This window comes from Chenopodium quinoa, unplaced genomic scaffold (assembly GCF_001683475.1).
Source record: "Chenopodium quinoa cultivar QQ74 unplaced genomic scaffold, ASM168347v1, whole genome shotgun sequence".
Classification (NCBI taxonomy): Eukaryota; Viridiplantae; Streptophyta; class Magnoliopsida; order Caryophyllales; family Amaranthaceae; genus Chenopodium; species Chenopodium quinoa.
This window is the reverse complement of record NW_018743946.1, coordinates 2806157-2823158: the sequence shown is the minus strand read 5'-3', so window position 1 is coordinate 2823158 and position 17002 is coordinate 2806157.

The following is a 17002-nucleotide window of genomic DNA, read 5'->3' as shown; positions in this document are numbered from 1 at the left end:
AACTATAAAAATAAGTAAAAATTAGAAATAATAATCCCAACATTCATCAATTTTGGTAGAATAATCCCAACTTTGAATTATTTTGGAATAATCCGAACTTTAGGGGTAGTTCTTTTTCTTCAATCCCAAAAACCGGTGACCGGTTAAATGGGTTAATTTTTTTTTATTTTTTTTTAAGTGACACGTGTCACAAGTTAATTGGTCAAAAAATAATTTAAATATATATATTTTTCTTCTTCTAAAAAAAAATAATTTAAATAAAAAAAAAAAGCCAAACGAAATCCGGCCAGCCACCAACCACGAAATCCGGCCAGCCACCACATGACGTTGGCCGATAGGAAAACAGGGTTGGTTTCCCTCTCCCCTCGCCATCGTCGCCAGCCCTTTCCCGACCTCCCGCCGGCCAATTACCCCCAGCCACGAAAAGGCTTTTCATTTTCTCTCTCCTCTCAATTGCCCCCAAACACCCACTCCGACAGTCACAATATTCGGCACCTGCGCCGGTTTTCCCCCTCCCCTTGCCATCGAATCTCCTTCTCCAATTTTTCGGCTACCCTTCTCAATCGAAAACCCCCAAAGACCACCAGCGAAAGTCCTTCAAAACCATATTGCCTACTCCCGAAAATTGGCTGCGATTTCAATGACTACGATTTCGGTGGCTGCGATTTAGTGGCTGCTGTTTCGTGGCTGGGATTTCGTGGCTGAGATTTCGTTGCTGCGATTTCGTGGCTGCGATGGTTGTGTGGGCGGGAAAACGGTGACTGGGCTTGGATGTGGTGGTGGAGAAGCGGTGGGCTGGGATGTGGTGGTGGAGGTTATGGTGGATCGGTGGGGTGGCGGCTGGGCTGTGGTGGAGGTTAGGGTGGATCGGTGGAGGAAGGGAAGCTGGGTAGTTTTCTATTTTTATTTTTTTTTAATTTTTGGACCAATCAGGACTCGACACGTGTTAAGTGACCTGATATAATAGGTCATTGACTTTTGTTGACCGGTTTGGGATTGAAGAAAAAAAACTACCCCCAAAGTTCGGATTATTCCAGAATAATACAAAGTTGAGATTATTCTATCAAAATTGATGAAAGTTGGGATTATTATTTCTAATTTTTCCTAAAAAAAACGGAGGAATTATGAGTTAGATAAATGAGAAAGAGATAAAATGAATGTCCGATGACATACAATCAAACATAATCAATAAACTAATATTAATTTCAAATAACTGTATTTATTTATTTTAAAAAAAAAACCATAAAATCGGGTTGTCGGGTTGGGTTTGGGTTCGGGTCGAGTTTGACCCACAAATTTATTGATTAAATGAGTTCGGGTTATATCGGGTTACAGGTAAAAAAAAAACTATGTTCAAGACCCAAAAAAGCGGGTCGGGTTCGATCGGTCGAAAATTGACAAATTTACGTAGAGGTGTTAAAAACTAACCAAATTCAAATAACTCAACATAATTTGAAACGGCTTAACATAGAAAGCATATAATTTAGCATGACTTAAACATATTTTAGTAAAGTTAAGTAGATTTAAAATCGTCGCCTGACCCGAAATGTCTCGATCTAATTAGACTTGATCAAAATCTAAATGATAACTCAAATTGGCATCTTTATAATGACTAGTGATGATTATTGTGCGAACTGCGAAGTAGATGTCAACATAGTAAGTCAATTCACCATGTAAAATTGTACATTTAGTAAATTGGCGTGAATTTAATTATTGGATTCTAATCTTAATTTAATTGTATGGAATATTTATATTGGCTGGCATTATCTAACTTTGCATGTCTCAAGTTTTGATATTTTCATTTTAGTTACTTTTTTTTTTTTTTTGGAAACCATTCATTTTAGTTACTTTAGTTTTGCAATATTGTTAGATTTTTATTTAGGAAAAATTGTCCGGAATAATCCCACATTTTGGCCGTCCGCCCAAAATAATCCCACCTTTGGATTATTTTTAAATAATCCGACCTTTATAGCCGATTCGCCACCAATGGTCCCAACCGGTCATGTAACTTGTTATAACAAGTTACTTGACACGTAGCGGCCTGTGATTGGTCTAAAAATAAAAATAAAATAAAATAAATTTTTAACAAAAAATTAATATTAAAATTAATATTTTTTAAAGAAAAAAAAAACCTACCCCAGCACCGCCCCTGAGTCCCCACCTCCGCGGCTCCGGCCACCAGAACCCACCCCAGCGCCGACATCGGGGTCTAACAACCCCACATCCACCATGACTCCAACCCCGACGTGACTCCAGCCCCAAACAAACCCCAACCCCATCCACCAGCCAAACCACAAACCCTGCTGCGGCGACCACCCCTGCCATCGCACCGGCGGCTGTGCCGACCTCCCCTGTCCCTCGAATCTGGTCGCGTCGACCTCCTTTGTCCCCCAATGCCGGTCTCGATGATCACCCCTACCCCCGTTTCCAGACTCGCGGATCTCCTCCATCCTTGTTCCCCGATTTTGGCCTCGCCGACCTCCCCCATCCCCCAATTCCAGCTGCGCCAACCTCTCTCATCCTTTGATTCCGGCTTCTCTAACCTCCTCTGCCCCCGATTCTGTCTGCAATGAACTCCCCAACTGTTTTGGGTGTTTTTGTCCCTCGAGAGAGTTACAGCACGAAGACTGATCCGGAATGAGCTGTACCTGAAAAACAAACGGAGACACCAGTTGGGTGGTGCTCCGCCTCCGACGCACAAGTTAGAAACTTGAAGGGAGAAAAAAGGTGCGGAAATTTAGGTGGGTATCTGCTCGGATTCCAAGCTCAGGATGTCTCTATCAAAGAGTCAAGTGTGTAATAAATGGTAAAACGTGCCCTCAAAAAGAGGGACATCTCCCTATTTATAGGGTCTTTGGGATTTGTGCCCCTGATTAGGTCACTGAACCCTAATCATTGGTGGGCTGCGCCGCTTTGCGGCTTTCTCGGGATTTGGGCCTGAAGGCCGCCTTTTTCCCTTAATTTCTGGAGTGACACGTGTCAAGCAGGGATTGGTCCACTTTGGGCCATCCTGAGGCTGACACGTGTCATCCTCTGATTGGACCACGTGGCGGGGTAAAATTACCCAAAACATTTGCCCCTCACAGATGTGACGTGGCACGCCACGTGGCATCTGTGACATATGTCACGCTCCAATTGGCGGTAATTTTACCATTAAAGAGTAACCGTTCACCTTCCGGGTAAATTACGGAAATGCCCTTGTATTTACCCTCTATATATAGCCGTTTTACCCTCATAATCTTGTACGTTTACAAAAAATTTTCTAGAGAGAACTTTGAGAGAGCAGAAGTCATCCGTTTGAGTCAGGCGCAAGCAAGAAAGCTCGTCTTCCAGAGACCAGACGGCTCTGGAGAGGTCCCCTCCGCGCGTCCCTTCAACCCCCGCTGACTCTTTTTTGGAAGAGTGCGACCAAGGCGGCGACGAGGCCGTCTTTGCCCCCTTGACCTAAAATGAGGAAGAGACGGAGAGCGACAGCTCCGCTTCTACCTCTGAGAGTAGTGATGATTTACCCCCGCTTCAGGATAGCGAGGAGGAGGAAAGGAAAAAATGGAAGGAGAAGGATGATCCCTTCAATATCCACGTCTCCTCCAAGGACCGGATCCAAATGGAGGAAAACTTAAAGAATTTTACTCAAATGCACCCGCTAGGAGACGGGTATAGGATCCGGGTGCTGCCTGAGAATGGCACTGTCGCCTGGGAGGACGATCAAGAGAACGCTAACAACTATTTCGGCTGTTATGAGGCGGTGTTCAAGGCTGGCCTTCGCTTCCCCCTTCACCAGGCGGTGAAGGCAATTTTAAGAGGCTACGGCCTCGGAGTCTGGCAACTTACCCCCAACTCTTGGACAAACATTCTGGAATATGTTGCCGCCTGCGAGTTCCAGGGGCTTAACCCCGGCTGGGAGGCTTTTGCTAGCATGCATTATCTTAGCAGAAGCCCAGGCGGCTAGAGGGCGTGGTATACTCTAACCACACATCCGCAATACATGATGACCTTGGACAAGGTCTCAAAATTCGACGGCTGGAAACATAGGTTCTACCTGATGTCAGCTCCAACCAGACGGGAGAATTATGAATTCCGTCTGTACAATAAGAAGCCCGACTTGATGGGCCGGAAGTGCGCTCTTCTCCGGATCCCAGAGGAAGATTTTGACAAAATCATTGAGGCAGACTTTTTTGGCCTCACAGACGCGACCTTGTCAACCGGGGAGACAATTAAAGTCCCCAAGGACTGGATCCCCAAGAGCGCCTGGTTCAGGGACGAGTGCTTCCTAGCCGCCTGCGGGCTAGGGCACATGTTTACCAAACGTATGCGCCTGAGTTTATATCCGTCTGTAGTATCTTTCTATCAGAGTTAATTTATGATATTGATCAATTTCTCTTTTTTGCAGAAGAAGCATTAAATATGTTGCAGACGGAGAAGACTCCCAAGCGATCCTCTGCACTCATCCGCAAGCAACTTGCGGAAAAAGTTGCGGCTGAGGTCAAGGCCAAGGTAATAAATGCCTGACCCTTTCGCAAATCAATCTTAAAAATTATTTCTCTCGGATGCTAACTTTGGATTGGTTATTTCCGCAGGGAGGAGAGGTTGGAAAAACGTTTGAGAAACAACTCAAACGGGCTAGAGAAGAGGCCCCCGCCGTTCTCAACAAAATTAAAAAATCCACCTCCGCGTCAACTCCTGGCACCTCAGCCGGGCATCAGCAGATGCGGATAGCGGGACGAAACGAGAAGATAGGCGGCACCCTGTGCCTTGATCTCGTTAATCCCTTATCAGCAGCCGCGGGATTCACCATGGCTACAAGCGGTTCCCGCTTGGCCGTCTCTGAAGGTAAGAACCCTTTTGAATCCCCGCTTGAGCTGGGGTGGCCTTTGCGGGTGAAATCCCACTCTCAACAGACGTCATCTTCAGACGGTCGGCAACAAATAGGTGTTGCCTTAGTTTCGCACTCATCGCGTATTGATTGTGGTGCAGATCAATCTCCCCACTGGGCAGACGTCCAGAAACATACCAAGACCATGCTTGACGCCGTCCGGAAGAGGGATAAAGACAACATCCCTGGGATAGAGACGTTCAATCTGGAACGCATCCTATCCCTTCTGTCTGAGGTAAGAAACTTGTCAATTTATTTTTTCCGTGTTTTATCCCGCCTGCAATACTGATACCGCCTGCTTTTTTGCAGGCCATGCTGCGGGTGGAAGGGCTCAAACGTCCTTATTCCCGCAAACGGGAAGAGGTAAAAAGGGCCAAGAAGTCCGCCTTAGACGCTGACAATATTGCTTTACACTCGACTATCGTAAATGAACTTGAAACTAAAGCAATCATTATGACACAAGCGTCTAGAATCCAGCAGTTGGAGGCGGATCTGGAGATGGACAAACAGCGGGCGGGTGATGCTGAGACGGCCTAGAAGAAGGCAGAGGAGGGCCGGAAGAAGGTGGATGAGAGCGCCAAAAAGGCTGATGAGGCGCTCAAGAAGGCCGAGACGGACCTTGGCCAACTTCAGGGTGTTTCTGAAGAGAACATCAAACTGAAGACCAAGGTTGAGAGGCTAGAGAAGGAGGCTGCTCAGGCTCAGAAGAACTTTACAGCAACCCTGGAGGCGGAGCAAAACCGTCTAGTTGCTGAAAGTGACGCTGACAATGATGCTCGAATGAAGATCGCCTGGGCTGCCTCGTACCCAGACGCGGATTACATCATCTGGGCACTGGCTCATAGGTATGCCGAGGACGTGGTGTACCTGAGAGAGAAGGGTGATCCAGAGCCTGAGTCCTTCGACGCCTGGGTTAATGCCAACAATGAGCCCCACGCGCCTTAGCTACCTGGTCCGGGTGAAGCACAAGAGATACCCTCAGATGATGAGGAGGACCAGGAGGCACTGTCTGCAGGCAAGGAGTGACCATTCAGCGGCAGTAAGCCAATCTCTGTTTTTTATCTTTTCTTTTATTCAGCGACAGTATGCCAAAACTTGTTTTTCCGGCCTGCGTGCCGAGTACATTTGTATTTACCGGCTAAGGAGCCGAGTTAATTAACAATTTCTCTTTCTCCCGGACGGGGTCCGGTTAACATTTAATCCACTACAAGCGTTTGGTTGGGTGGACTTTAATGAATGCACCGACTGAGTCGGTTTTGATCATTTTGCGTTTGCGCTTGAATTTCAATTTTTGCGAGTTTTAATTTTTCATTTTTGCCCAACTTATCAAAAGCATGCGACGATTTTTTGCCTAACTAATCAATAGTCCGGCTGTCCTTGCCCCTGGACGGCTGTGTGATTGGTTTCAAGTGGAGTTGGTTGATTGACTTGGTAACGTCTGATGCTGCAAAGATCATGATGCGTTTGTAAGTCAATCAATCACAATAGTGATTTCCCCAAACCAAGTGCACAGCCGTACATCAACAGGCGTTCCGGTCGCTACTCAGACGGCGTTTGCCCGTCTTATTAGAGATTTTATAGCCATTGAACAACTCTTTGGAATAAATAACCTAAGTGAGAACTTCAGCCGGTGACCAACTGATGCCCCAGGGCATCCGGTATCCGGTAAATTGATTGTTCATCATAGATCATTCTGGTCAGACGGCTATGAGTTGACCAATTTGGTCGTTCAATTTTTGCCGTCTGCATGGGTACGTAGAACCGACAAATAGTCCGTTCTCTGCGACGATTGCACCCGGAGGGGTGTCGCCGGACGCCTTTGTCCATGCTGGGACAGGCGATTTTATAAAATGAGCAAGCATCCGGCCATTTCAGCCTCTGGTCTTAATTAGGACCGGTTGTATAGCCACTAAGCGTTTTTGTGCTTAGTTTTTAGTCGGAGTATTGAATTTACACTAAGTATCAAACTTAGTTGTTTAAACAAACGAGTCTGTCTGGGTATTACCCAGACGGATAGGCAATTATTTAATCTTACCAAGTATCAAACTTAGTTAGGTAAATGAAAAATCCGTTTTTGAGTATTACCCAGGCGGATAATCAAACTTAGTTAAATAAACAAAGTATCAAACTTAAATAAACAAGAGATCCGAGTATTACCCAGGCGGTCAAACAAATGTAACCTTTACTAAGTATCGAACTTAGTTAGGTAAATGAAGAATCTGTCTGGATATTACCCGGATGGATAATCAAATAATAACTCAATTTTTGCAAACAAAGTCTTAATCTTCATTAATTGACTCACTGTTTACAAAAAATTTACATTCTCAGAAGTAGTACTTTTTTAGATTGTCTACATTCCAAGTTCTAGGCAGACGCCTGCCGTCTGGAGTTTCCAGGCGGTAGGTGCCATCCCTTACTTCTTCATAGATCCGGTAGGGGTCTTTCCAATTTGGGGTTAGCTTCCCCAGCTCATTGGCCCTACCGGTTGCCTCCATTTTTCGTAACACTAAGTCGTTAACTTTCAAAGGACGCTTGTGTACTTTTTTGTTGTAGGCTTTCGTCATTCTTAGACGGTAAATCTCATGACGCAAGGCGGCATTGCCCCTGCGCTCCGGGAGTGAGTCTAATGCCAGGCGCATTGCTTCCCAGTTTGCCTCTTCATCATATAGCATGACTATGAGAGTCGGCTCGTAATGTTCAATGGGCAAGACGGCTTCAGCACCGTAAAACATGAGAAATGGGGTTTCACCGGTTGCCCCCCTTGCTGTTGTCCGGATGGCCCATAGGACATGGATTAACTCTTCTGCCCATAAGCCACCGGCTCTTTCTATTTTCTTCTTAATGCCGTCTGAGATGAGTATGTTGAAGGCTTCAACTTGGCCGTTTGCTTGGGGCCGGCCAACAGATGCAAAATAGCTTGAGATCCCCTGATCTCCCAACCAAGTTTTTAGCTGAGGCGTCTCAAATTGAGGACCATTATCAAACACCATAGACATAGGTACCCCATACCGGGTGATAATGTTTTTCCAGATGAAGGAAATCACGTCTGAGGTTTTGATATTTTTAACCGCCTCAACTTCTACCCACTTGGTGAAATAATCCACAGCCACCAAGATGTAACGCTTTCCGCCTGGAGCAGGCGTGTAAGGACCTAGAATGTCCATGCCCCATTTTGCAAACGAGATTAGGCTGTGGATGGCCGTCAGATTAGTAGCCGGACGGTGAATGAGTTTGCCAAATTTTTGGCACTTGTCACATTTCTTTACCAACTCCTTGGCGTCTGCCTCAAGAGTAGGCCAAAAATAATGCCGCCTGACTCTGAAGGCTAGGGACTTGCCGTCTATGTGGGAGGCGCAGAATCTCGAATGCAAGTCTTCGAGAACTTCTTTCCCCTTTTCTGGGGTGACACACTTCAACAAAGGCTTTAGAAACCCTGCCTTGAAGAGTTCTCCATTTTTCAACTCGAAGCTTGCAACTCGCTTTTTCAGGACGGCTGCTTCCTGTGGCGAATCAGGAAGTGTACCGTCTGAGAGGTAGGCCCGGATGCCATCCATCTAGGTAGAGCTTCGGTCCAGAATTCCAATGGGATCCTCATAGATGCTTCTCTTTTCAAGAACTTCCCAAAAGACTGACCGAGGCGTATCATGGCAGGCGGAAGACGCCAGTTTTGACAGTGCATCCGCCTGATTGTTTTCCGGCCTAGGCACTTGACTCAGCCGGAATTTCTCAAGTGCCTTGGTCTCTTCTTTGACTGCCTGAAGATATTTAATCATAGCCGGATGAGTATCCTTGTAGCTTCCCTCATACTGGCTAACAACCAATTGAGAATCAGAGTAGGCGTCAATTTTCATGGCCCCTGCCGCCTTACACATGCGAATGCCGGCTAGCAGGGCATCATATTCCGCCTCATTGTTAGAGGCTTGAAATTTGAAGCGTAGCGCATACTCAAATCTGTTCCCTTCAGGAGACTCGTAGATTACGCCTGCACCACAACCATTCTTTGTAGAGCTCCCGTCTACATACACTTTCCAAACCTGATCAAGATTATCCGGAGCCACCGGACGGGTCATTTCAACAATGAAGTCGGTAAACGCCTGACCTTTCACTGCCTTTCTTGGTTCGTAAGTGATTTCAAGACTTTGCATTTCAATAGCCCATTTCAACATTCTCCCGGATGAGTCCAAGGTAGACATTGGCCGCTTGAGTGGCTGGTCGGTGTAAATCACCACCGGATGTGCCAAAAAGTAGGGCTTCAGTTTTTTGAAAGCCATATACAAAGAAAGGCCAAATTTTTCAACCATGGGGTACCGGAGTTCAGCATTTTTAAGAACATGGCTAATGAAGTAAACCGGGAGCTGCACGCCGTCTCGCTCAGCAAGGAGAACGACACTGAGGGCATGATCTGAGACGGCTAAATACATGTACAACATCTCCCTAGGTAAAGGACTGACCAACCTAGGTAGAGAATATAAATGCTCTTTCAACCTCTGGAATGCCGCCTCAGCATCATCCCCCCATTCAAATCTGGTCTTCTTCCTGATTGCTTGGAAGAAGTAGAGGCACTTGTCGCCTGACCGGCTGAGGAACCTCCCCAAGGCGGCCAGACAGCCGGTGAGTCTCTGCACTTCCCTGACAGAACGGGGTGGCTTCATGTCTATCACCGCCTGTATCTTTTCAGGGTTAGCCTCTATCCCCCTTTGATCAATCAGGAATCCGAGAAACTTCCCAGACTCAACACCAAAGACGCATTTCTTAGGATTTAACATAACCTTATGTCGCCTGAGGGTGGTGAATGTTTCTCGGAGATCAGCAAGGTGATCCGTCTGGAGCTTGGATTTGACTATCATATCATCAATGTACGCCTCCACATTCCTCCAAATCTGATTAATGAAGACCGTATTAATCATCCGTTGGAAAGTGGCAGGCGCATTTTTCAAGCCAAACGGCATCACAGTATAACAGAATAACCCCTGATCAGTGACGAAGGTCGTCTTCTCTTGATCTTTCTTCCACAGGGGTATCTGATGGAAGCTGGAGTAGGCATCAATGAAGCTAATCAAGGCGTGACCGGCTGTAGAATCGACCAGACTGTCGATCTTTGGAAGCGGGTAACTGTCCTTTGGACACGCCTTGTTGAGGTCTGTGTAATCAACACACATGCGCCAGGTCCCATTCGGTTTCTTAACAAGGACCACATTGGCCACCCAGTCGGGAAAATTACAAGGCCGGATGAACTTGGCGTCTAGCAGCTTTTTGACTTCGGCAGCTGCCGCCTGACTTCTTTCCTAACCGTGGTTTCTTTTCTTTTGCCGGATGGGCTTCTTTTTAGGATCCACGGCGAGCTTGTGGACAACAAGATCCGGGATGACGCCTGGCATCTCTTGCACTTCAAAGGCAAAAATGTCTTTGAATTCCTTCAGCAGAAGGTGCAAGTCTGCACCCAAAGTAGCATGAGCGACCGTCCCAACCTTTACAGTACGTTCCGGACGGCTGCCATCCAGAACGAGATCAATGCTTTCACCAGCCGGTTGGGGACGGAGCTCATCTGACCGTTCACCGGTCAGTGATTGCTATTTTTTCTTCTTCTTCATCTCCACCAGCAGAGGTGCCTTTCTTTTCTTTCCGGCTGCTGGTGGGGCAAGTGCTGGATCGGCATCCTTGACATTGTCAAGGTCAATTGGTTCCTGACCGCCGGGGGCCACAGTGTCCCTGACGGCTGAGAGATAGCACTCCCGGGCCGTCTTCTGATCCCCATTCCGAGAACCAACAGAGCCGTCATCCCTCTCATATTTGATGAGCATCAGAGACGGGATGATTACTGCCTTGGCTATGTTGAGGGTTGGCCGGCCAAGGATAATGTTGTAGGCGGTCAACTCCTCAACGACCAAGAATCTGACAACAATATGTCGTCCCTGACCTTTCTCCCCCAGCCGGATGGGTAAGTCAATTCTTCCGGCTGGGTAGACCATCCCACCCCCAAAACCAACCAAGGGGTGGGTGACCAGATGCATGTTGCTGACATTGTATTTCAGCTTTTGCAGGCACCGGAGGCTGATGATGTCTGATGAGCAGCCGGTGTCAATAAGGATCCGTCCAACCAGCTGGTTGGCAACCTTACATCCAATGACAACCGGGTCACCATGCGGACGGCGGACGCTGCCCCTGTCCTTCTCAGTGATCAAGACGTCTGGGAAGGAGGTGCTTGCAGACGCCTGCTCATCATCATCCTTGTCCATCTTTCGAAGATGGCTCTTGGTGCCCCGGATGGTAGGGCCACCACAAGAGAACCCGCCTGCTATTGTGTAGACCGACTCCCTGTCGGTATCCGAGCTACTAGCAGGCTGGGGGGTAGTCTTGGAGGACTGACCCTTGTTTTTCTTTTTTACCCCATCTGGGGACTTGGAAATGTAGGACTTCAACAACCCTTTGTCAGCCAGACGGTCCAACGCCCGCTGAAGACTGAAGCAGTCGTTGGTATCATGGCCGACCTCCTCATGGAACTGACAGAATTTATTTTTGTTCCTTGACTGGACATAACTCTTCATAGGATTCGGCTTCTCAAAGGACAGTCGGTCCTTTACCTCCATGAGGATGGAGTTGCAGTCTTTATTAAACTCGTACTTGGGGACGTACGGTTTAAATTCTTTCTTTTTCTTCTGAGACGGCTGATCATAATCATTAATCGCCCAGATTTCTTTTCTTTTCTTGCTCTCTTCTTTATTTTTGGCTGGCTGAGCAGACCGGCTGTCTTTCGGTTTGTCGGACTTCTTGGAGTCCGACTGGTTACCAGGCGAGCAGAGGTCGGTAGCTTGAATGTAACTTCCCGCCTCCCTCAGGGCCGCCTGTAAGGTGAAAGCCCCTTTTCTGACTAAGTCGAACTTAAAGGCCGACTCGTCTCTCAGACCCTTGAAAAAGTCTGTAAAAGCTACCTCATCAGACAGTCCCTGAATTCGAATTCTAATCATATTGAATCGCCTGACATATGAGCGCAGCCCTTCTCTCTCTCCCTGCTTAACAGTGCTCAAAATCAAGGCTTGTTTTCTTAGCAGGAATGTTCATTGAGAAGTTGGAAGCAAACAGGAAGGCGAGCTTCCTGAAACTGTCGATGGACCCGACCGGCAAGTTGCCAAACCATTGTTGGGCAATGCCCTTCAATGTAGCCGGGAAGCACCGACACCAAGTGGCATCATCCAACCCCTGCAGATACATGAGGTTGGTGTAAGCCATGAGGTGGTCTTCCGGATTGGTGGTACCGTCATAGGTACCAACCAATACATTCTTTACCTTGGCCGGCTGAGCCGCCTCGGTTATCTCCCGGGTGAACGCAGAAGGCTGTTCACCCAGGCGCAGCAAACGAAGCTGCCAGTCCAATGGCTGGACATTTGGATATGCCGCCTGACCTCCAAAGAGGGTCGGCTGCATGAAGTGAGGGGGATACTGTCCGTAAGCCTGAGTAGGCACATACGGTACAACTCCAATCATGTGAGGGCCAGAATGGACGGTATTACCGCCTGTCTGGCTTTCATGCAAGGAGGGTGCGCTCCCTGCGGAAATGTTGTTGAAGCTGTCTGGAAAGTTCGACGTTGAAGCCGACTCAGACAGCGATTGGTTTCTCTTCCGGTTTATGATCTCCCGGGCATCAAGAGTTGATTTTTTGCTTCCCACCGGCTGCTGAGTCCGACGGGTGTTGTTGTTGTTCCTTTTAGGAAGGAGAATTTTTGACCAATCAATGGTCCCAGCTACCTTCTCCTTTGGATGAGGAGTGGGCTGTCGGTTTCTGACTGACTTCCCCTTCTCTGGAGGAGTCTTCTTCGCCGACTGACCTTTACTAGGGCCAGCCCGGCTTTGGGTGATCAGCTCTTTAATTTCACCCTTGAAACTTGTCATGAATCTCATGAGTTCGTCTCGAGTGACAGGGGCTGATCTAGTGGCCGTTTGGGTTTTCCCTTCCGGCTGTCCAGAGGGTCGGCTTGGACCTGCCTGGGAGGCACCCCGCTCCAGAGTCTCTCTGGGCCGGATGCGCTTGATTCTGAGGGAGCCGTCTTCGGCTGTAAAGGTTTCGACTTGAGGATCTTCATCCTCATGGTTTGTAAAGACTTCTGGGTCTTCGCCCAGACGGTTAGGGGGTGGTACAGACTCTTGAACCATCTTCGAGGTACTCTCCCCACAGACGGTGCCAAATGTTTTGGGTGTTTTTGTCCCTCGGGAGAGTTACAACACGAAGACTGATCCGGAGTGAGCTGTACTTGAAAAACAAACGGAGACACCAGTTGGGTGGTGCTCCGCCTCCGACGCACAAGTTAGAAACTTGAAGGGAGAAAAAAGGTGCGAAAATTTAGGTGGGTATCTGCTCGGATTCCAATCTCAGGATGTCTCTATCAAAGAGTCAAGTGTGTAATAAATGGTAAAACGTGCCCTCAAAAAGAGGGACATCTCCCTATTTATAGGGTCTTTTGGATTTGTGCCCCTGATTAGGTCACTGAAACCTAATCATTGGTGGGCTGCGCCGCTTTGCGGCTTTCTCGGGATTTGGGCCCGAAGGCCGCCTTTTTCCCTTAATTTCTGGAGTGACACGTGTCAAGTAGGGATTGGTCCACTTTGGGCCATCCTGAGGCTGACACGTGTCATCCTCTGATTGGACCACGTGGCGGGGTAAAATTACCCAAAACACCAACCGTTTCCTGAGATTTGGTTTGGTGGTTTTCGAATGGTCTTGGTTTACGGGGAATCGATTTTTCGAAGGTGGTTTGAGGTTGGGTTGGCTGTGGTGGGATTCTGGTCGGTGCGGTCAGGTGGCAGTGGTTTTAGGTTTGTCTGAGATGGTAGTTCCAGGTTTTGGGTTTGGTTGGTGGTGGTGGCTGATGTGGCGTGGCTAAGGTAGGTGGTGGTGGTGTTTTATTTTTTTAATTAAATTTTCTCTTTTTATTTTTTATTTTAAACCAATCAAGTGACGACAAGTGTAAATTAAACTTTAAAAAAAAATACCTACTCAACCGGTTACAAGTCACCTGGGACCATTTAAAGAAGATTGTTATTAAAGGTCGGATTATTAAAAAATAATCCAAAGGTGAGATTATTTTGGGCGGACGGCCCAAAGGTGGGATTATTCCGGGCAATTTTTCCTTTTATATATCACCCAAATACTTTGGTTATTTTTAGGGTTTGTTACGATTTATCACATACAACTGAACTGATTAGGGCTAAAATGAACTGAACTAAACTAAACTGAATAGAGCTGAAATGAATTGTTTATGAGAGAAGGAAATTTAAAATTGAACTTATCTGAATTGATTGGATCTGAACTAAACTGAACAGAATTGAAATTAAGCTGAACAAAACAAACCTAGTTCACCCTATTTTTACTTATCATATCCGATTAGAATAAATAAGTTCTAACATCCTTTATCATATTATATAAAGGTTTTTTTTAATTGCTTAATATCTTTAATTTCATTATTGAAAAAATTTATGACAATTACACACTCCCACCATTTCATAATAATCACAACAATTTTTTTTTCATCCGTTTCAAAATAATGGCAACACTTTCCTACTCCCTCCGTCACAAAATAATTGATACAGTTCTCATTTTCGTCCGTCCCAAAATACTTGATACGTTACTAAATACTTCTTCCGTTTCTTTTTAACTGACACATTATAGTCATGTTTGCCAAGCACAATTTCAACCATTAATATCTTAAATTACCGATAAAAAAAATTATAAAAAGTTGATATTCTGCAAATATATGTCGCGATAAATCTAACAAGATCCCACGTGACTATATTTTTATTACGTATAAAGCACAGAACACGATCAAAAGGGAGTGAGTGAATAATACTAAAGTAAAAAATTGTCAACTAAAAAAAACAAAGGTAATATGAAGTGAGAGTACTAATAAAAAATATTTTACAATACTCACTTTCGACCCACAAGTTTTTGTAAAACAATAAAATAACACTACCCTTACTCAAAATCCAATTAAATCCCACATTTTCTCTCCCCTCACTACCCCCAAGTCCCCTACACCCCCTCACTTGTTTTCTTGCAATATAAAAATACAGAAGAGAATTATTTATACTATAAACAAATATTTTAAATGGATCCACATCCACTTATAATTTTCCTAAACTGTGTGTCTGAGAGAATATTTGTTGTATTTTTCTCATTGATTAAACATCAATATATAATGCAAGCGTACACTAGGGTTAGGGTTAAAGCTACATTAGTAATTACAAACTAATTATATACTAGACTATTTACATAATTTAACACACCCCCGCAGTCGAAACGGGAGGACCGCAAACGTTGAGACTGTCCCGAAAATCATCAATAAAACCTTAGGCAAACCCTTCGTGAAAATGTATGCAATCTGGTATGGGGAAGGTACATGTAGAACACAAACTTCGCCCCGTTGAATTTTCTCACGAACGAAGTGAATGTCCATCCTAGAGTATAAAACATATTTCTGGTCCTTAACCATCAGCTTAAACTTTTGGAATTTGATAAGGGCTTACTAATATTTATTATTTCTTCCTTCTATTAATTAGAATTTGTTATATACACCCGAGTGTACCGTGTACAAAACTAACCCAAGGTTAGTGCTTGCTCTTTATTGATGATTAATGGACAATAATCATCAAAATGAGAATAAAATACTCATAGGTGTACGGTGCACTCGGGTGTATATAACCATCTCTTCTTACTAACCCCACTAACACTTTTATTATTATTATTATTATTATTATTATTATTATTATTATTATTATTATTATTATTATTATTATTATTATTATTATTATTATTATTATTTCTCTCTCCAATTTACAATTAAATATATCAACACTAAATACACTTTATATTATTCCTATAAAAAAATGAGTAATGCTATATGTAGCCCTAAGGGCTATATATAAGCATAAATACATTTTTGAAAATTGTATAAAGTTACGAATTCATGACAAAAACACACGTAAATCAGTGTTATTAGCGTTTATATTTTTATGATTTCTTAACTTTTTACGATTTTGAAGCGTAAATTTAATGCTTATAAGACTATGTATAGCATTTTCCTAAAAAAATACACTTTATATATAAAATTTCCCATTTGGTCCCCACCTTAATTCTCCTAAAACTTTGTGTAACACTATTTTACAAAATCATTTTTTACAAATGTTATGAGGTTAGTAAAATTTAAATTTGATTGTAACACTATTCACAAACTCATTTTTTTACCGGTTTCTGTGGTGTTTCATATTCATACACAGTAAACACAGTCATGTAATAAATGCTATCATTGCAATATATAATTTAGAAAATACTAACGAATGCTCCGGGGGCGTTGGATAAGATAGTTAAAAGTAGAAAAATTAATTAAAATTAACATTAATAACACTGATCGACGCGTGATTTCGTCATACTTTCCCAAATTAATACCACTTTAAGATTTTAAATGTTAATCTAACACCCCGAGGGTGTTCGTTAGCAAGATCCATATAGTTTTCTAGTATCAAATTTTATACTCATAATTAATACTACCTCCATTTTGTTGAGTATTAGGGCCTGTTCTCTTCCGTTGAAATTCAGTTCAGTTCAGTTCAGCTCAGCTCAGTTCAGTTCAATTCAGTTCAGTTCTGCTCTTAATTTATGTCTAATGTTATTCAACAACAACAACAACAACAACAACAATAATAATAATAATAATAATCAATAAGTAATAAATAATAATAATAATAATCATCAATAATAATAATAATAACAACAACAACAACAACAATAATAATAATAATAATAATAATAATAATAATGATAATAATAATAATAATGATAATAATAATAATAATAATAATAATAATAATCAATAAATAATAATAATAATAATCATCAATAATAATAATAATAATAATAATAATAATATTATTATTATAATTATTATTATTATTATTATTATTATTATTAATATGTACATTTGTATATACACATATGTATAGTAATAAATAATCAATAAATAATCAAAGATCACTAATCTGTAGTTAAAAATCACTAATTAATAAGTTCAGTTCAGTTCAGTTCAGCTCAGTTCAGTTCAGCTGAGTTCAGTCAATCGGAACAGGCCCTTAGTTTTAGTTAAT